This window comes from Bufo bufo, chromosome 5 (genome assembly GCF_905171765.1).
Source record: "Bufo bufo chromosome 5, aBufBuf1.1, whole genome shotgun sequence".
Lineage (NCBI taxonomy): Eukaryota > Metazoa > Chordata > Amphibia > Anura > Bufonidae > Bufo > Bufo bufo.
This window is the reverse complement of record NC_053393.1, coordinates 261,126,395-261,132,394: the sequence shown is the minus strand read 5'-3', so window position 1 is coordinate 261,132,394 and position 6,000 is coordinate 261,126,395.

Below are 6,000 nucleotides of genomic sequence, written 5' to 3'. Positions count from 1 at the left end.
CCCCGGTACAAAAACAAAATGGCAGAAATGTTAGCACCATCACAGAGGGCTGTCAGAATGCAGCACTTCCAGGCCTTACTTCGAGAAATGCTGCATTCTGCTTTTGCGTGCGCTGGCAGAGGAATTTCCACTCACAGAGAAACAGTTGCGGGTAAGAATCCACCAGGGCCTGCAAGAAGAGGGCGGTTTGAAGATGTGCTGGTCACTTCTGATATGAGATCATTCTTTCAGCCGACCCATCGACAGCTGTCCTTCAGATCCAGCATCAGGGAATGCCTAGACCGACAGGTGTCTGACTACATCGGGTTAACGGCCGATGTGGACGCTCTGAGAAGTGATGAACCCCTGGACTACTGGGTGGGCAGGTTTGACCTCGGGCCAGAGCTTGCACAATTTCCAATGGAACTGTTGGCCTGTGTTGTCCAGTGTTCTGTCTCAAAGGACGTTCAGCGCAGCAGGGGATATCGTGACCGATAAGTGCACTCGCCTAGCTCACGACAGTGTTGACTACCTCACATTTCTAAAAATGAATGAGGCATGGATCTCGGAGAAATTCAACACATGTGACCAGTAGACCATGTTTGATTCAAATTCCTCATGACAGCCCACAAATATCCGCCACCACCCATAACAATTTATGGTCCCTGTAAATACAGCGGCATAAAAGGCCTTTTATGTCGGTTGAATGCCTAATTTTTGGGGCCTGTAGTGGCTGACAATTACTTTGTTATCCTGTGAATGCCTAATGTACCTCCAGCCACAGAATACAAAGTTCTTTGCTGTCAGGTGAACGCCTGTTGGCAAATTTTTGGGGCCTGTACTGGCCGACACTTATTTATCCTGTGAATGCCTAATTTTTCTGACTGGAATTGAAAATCAATGGGTCTGTAAACATTCTGCTAAATTGTGGAACGGATGCGGACCCATTTTACAGACGTGTGAATGCACCCTATATGTATTTGACATGTATTTACTGGCTGCTGTCAGTTCTGGCTGATTTAGGCCGAGCTATTACTCTAAAACAGAGCAATGTTACAAAAAACTAAATACACGTTATAACTATATAAATGATTTATATAACTTATTAGAAAAAAAATCCAAAATTTATGGCATCTTTTCCAATAGCAGGAGCATCTCTTGCACCCCTTCATATCTTGGCTTTGCCTCTCCTCCATGTCCTTCATGCGCTCCTGAATGGCCCGCATATCCTGGCGGGGCTCCTTCTGCATTTTGGCCAATTTGGCCTTCAATGTCTTCAGTAATGCTTGAAAAAAAAAAAAAATATGAACATTATTTGCAATTCTTATTAAACCTTTATTTTGTGGTGCATCTGACTTTATGATCGCGAGCTATTACACCTTTTTGTGATAAAAGTTGTCAAAAAATGCCTTTTTGGAGAGTTTTAAATTTTTGTTTTGAAAGTTGTCCACCTGAGTGGTTAGTTGGTATGATATTTTTATACAGCTGGTTGTTACAGATGCTGCAAGACCTAATATGTTTCCTATTTTCTTAGTTATTTTTGTTTTACACAATAAAAGCATTGTTGAACCAAAAACAATTCATGTTTTAGTGTCTCCATAGTTTGAGAGCCATATTATTGTTTTTATTTGGCGATTGTCTAATGTTAGGGTCTCATTTTTGGCAGAATGAAATGACCGATTGTTACTATTTTGGGGGCATATGCCTTTTTTGATAGCTTGGTGTTGCACTTTTAGTGATGTTAGGTGACTAAATTAGTATTTTTATTTTTATGGTTAATTTATTTTTATTTTTACAGTGTTCACCTGAGGGGTTAGATCATAGGATATTTTTATAAAGACGGTCGATATGTACACGGCGGTACAAAATATGTCTATTTGTCTATTTTTTTACCTTTTTTTAAAATTTAAAGTCTTTATACACATTGACGATTTAAATCTCAATACGTTAGTTAGTGATATTTATGATGATTATATAGTTTATTAGTTAGTGATATTTCAGTACAGTATAATTTTATTTTGTTTGTTAGTGATAGCTCTATAGAGTTTAATATAATTTATTTGTTAAGTTAATGGTTTTAATTGTCCAGTGTTCTTTTTTGTATTACTATAGTGTATGTTGTCCCCTCATTGTTGGCCCCTTTAATGTTTATGTACATGTTATGGATACATAATCATATTACTATGTGCAAATATTTACCCTCCTGGCGGGGGTTGGTGATCGCCTCCTCTTCCTCCGAGTCCGGAGATGGGGTGGTGCTGGAGGGTCCAGCACTTTCCACCTCCACCTCCTTCACTTCTCCCACATCTGGTGGGGGTGGCTCAATAGGCTGGGAGGGTCCGGCCTCCTCCTCCTCTTCCTACTCAACCTCCACGGCCTCCGCCGATCGCCTTCTCCGAATGGAGGGAATAGGAACTTCTGTGATCACAGAATGTTCAGATTTTAGATAAACAACTCCGAAATCTTAAAAACATTAGATATAAATAAATTCCAATATGGAGGGATCTATATATAATTGTAGTGGCTGCCAACTTTATGACGCATAACTCAATCAAAAATGAACAGCATGCAAAAAGACATCCTCTCCACAGTGTCTTGATGAAAAAATCGGGCGAGAAGAGACCCATGTGATGGAATTATTTCTTGAGTGTATCATAGGATGATCTACTTCTCTACACCAGAGTCGGCTACTTCTTAATCCCACCACTAACACAATAGAACAAAGGGACAAATAAACTAACACATTCATTGGGAGTCTCAGAGCAGAGTTAACCCTTATTATGTTTATGGATGCACACCATGCAACTTTAATGGGGAATAGGAAAGATGTGGCCTATAAACTCAACCAAAAAATCATGGTTTATAGTTCCCTCTAACCCAAATAGGTCAGAGTGGGGGTCTCCATAGTCCTGGGTCTATAGCCTGCAGCAAGGAGGCTAGCCCTCAGGCTTCTACTGCAGACATAGTGATGGTTCAGTGATGGCACAAACCCAACACATCACATCACCCAAAGAACACCATCCCCACAATAAAACATGGTGGTGGCAGCATCATGCTGTGGGGATGTTTTTCAGCAGCCGGGACTGGGAAACTGGTCAGAGTTGAGGGAAAGATGGATGGTGCTAAATACAGGGATATTCTTGAGCAAAACCTGTCCCACTCTGTGCGTGATTTGAGGCTAGGATGGAGGTTTACCTTCCAGCAAGACAATGCCCCCAAACACATTGCTAAAGCAACACTTAAGTGGTTTAAGGGGAAACATGTAAATGTTTTGGAATGGCCTAGTCAAAGCCCAGATCTCAATCCAATAAAAAATCTGTGGTCAGACTTAAAGATTGCTGTTCACAAGCGCAAACCATCCAATTGGAAGGAGCTGAATCAGTTTTGCAAGGAGGAATGGGCAAAAATCCCAGTCGTAAGATGTGGCAACTGCTCATAGAGACTTATCCAAAGCGACTTGGACCTATGATTGCCGCAAAAGGTGGCTCTACAAATTATTGACTTTAGGGGGTGAATAGTTATGCACATTGACCTTTTCTGTTATTTTGTCCTATTTGTTGTATGGTTTACAATTAACCAATTTTAAAAAAGGTCTAAATTGTTCTACAAATTAAATGATGCAAATCCTCAAACAATCCCTGGATTTAACATGGATTGTTTGAGGATTTGCATCATTTAATTTGTGAAGCAACAAAAAAAAGAACGAAGTCAAGTCACTTTTGCTTAGCACTGTATACATTACAGAGTGTTGGCAAATAACATACAAAATTTATTTACGCATCTACCTGGGCATTTTTCGTCCCGGATTCTTCTTATAAACCGGGGGTGTCTTCGCTTCATGTCTGACCATTTTTTAATGATGGCTAGACGTCGGTGTTTTACACACGTTTGGTGCCAGATCTCAAATGCCAGCTCCCGTACAATCCACTGATTCTCAGCGTGTGACCGGGTGTGGTCATATCCCCGCCCCGACACCGGCTGCAAGATAAAAATGCAAGCATATAATTAGAGATGTCGCGAACATAAAATTTTCAGTTCGTGAACGGCGAACGCGAATTTCCACGAATGTTCGCGAACAGGCGAACCGGGCGAACCGCCATAGACTTCAATAGGCAGGCGAATTTTAAAACCCACAGGGACTCTTTCTGGCCACAATAGTGATGGAAAAGTTGTTTCAAGGGGACTAACACCTGGACTGTGGCATGCTGGAGGGGGATCCATGGCAAAACTCCCATGGAAAATTACGTAGTTGACGCAGAGTCGGGTTTTAATCCGTAAAGGGCATAAATCACCTAGCATTCCTAAATTGTTTGGAATAACGTACTTTAAAACATCAGGTATGATGTTGAATCGATCAGGTAGTGTAAGGGTCACGCCCACTTTACAGTGACAGACCAAACTCCACATTTAACACACCGCAAACAGTCCATTTTCACAACCGCAAACTCCCCATTTGCACAAGGTTCGATACCAAGCTAGCCATGTCCCATTCCTTGTCCTCACTGACGCCATTGAAGGTCTCTTCCTCCACATAGCCACGTACAACACCAAGGGTCCCCGAAAGGTGACAACAAGCCCCCTGGGACGCCTCCTGTGGTTGGTCTTCCACCTCCTAAAAGCCACCTTCCTCCTCTGACTCCTCTTCTTCAGACTCCTCTCTCTGCGTTGCCGCAGGTCCAGCAATCGACGACGACAAGGCTGCTTCTGGTGGTGATGGTGACTACAACTCTTCCTCTTCATGCTCATCTACGCCCTGATCCAGCACTCTTCACAGGGCACGCTCCAGAAAAAACGCATATGGGATGAGGTCGATAATGTTGCCTTGGGTTTGACTGACCAGGTTTGTCACCTCCGCAAAAGGACGCATGAGCCTACAGCCATTGTGCATGAGCGTTCAGTAACGCGGCCAAAAAATACCCAGCTCCGCAGAGGCTGTCCTCTTTTTTTTTTTATTAAAAAAATCTGTTCTTACCAGTTTAATCTCTGTTTTGTCCCCTATCAGGGGCTGGTGTGGTGTATGGAATAGATTTTAGGAACCGGGAGATGGAAAAAGATGCTTGGTCGGTCCTCTTACTTCCAATTTGGGGCACTGCGCGTGCGCCGTGCAATGTACTATGCAATCCCAATATGAGTGGTATGTTAAGTAGTACTATTCCTATCAGTTTAATCCCTGTTACGTCCCCTATCAGGGGCCGGTGTATGGAATAGATTTTAGGAACTGGGAGATGGAAAAAGATGCTTGGTCGGTCCTCTTACTTTCAACTTGGGGCACTGCGCATGCGCCGTGCAATTTACTGTGCTACCAGATATGAGGGGTATGTTAAGTAGTACTATTCCTATCAGTTTAATTCCTGTTACGTCCCCTATCAGGGGCCGGTGTATGGAATAGATTTTAGGAACCGGGAGATGGAAAAAGATGCTTGGTTGGTCCTCTTACTTCTAATTTGGGGCACTGCGCATGCGCCGTGCAATGTACTATGCAATCCCAATATGAGTGGTATGTTAAGTAGTACTATTCCTATCAGTTTAATCCCTGTTACGTCCCCTATCAGGGGACGTGTATGGAATAGAGTTTAGACAACCGCAAAGAGTTGACACACTCATGACAAATTTTATTCCTCTATGCATCAATCTTGGTGTAGTGATGACTGTGCTCGTGTGCACGTTTGGCAGATTGCAGGCGATGGCGGTTTTTCAAAGCCTATGGTCGTGCTGAGGTAGTTCAGTGACAGTTAAGTGACCCAGAAAACAATGATTCTGCAGTGTGGGCCCATTGTTGGCCTAGTAGGCTTTAATGATCACCTTAGATGATCACAAAGAAAATTAATGTTTTTTCTATGCAAAATTATCCAGCCGATCGCTTTTGGTCTGTTCACAATGAAGCAACGACCTTATCTCATCTGGGGTGTGCCAACATTGCCATTGCCAACACACTCATAGAGGTGATCGCTTCATTGTGATACACAAGCCCCTTCACCACAACAAGGTAACGATCACGAAGGGGAATTGACACATGTATGT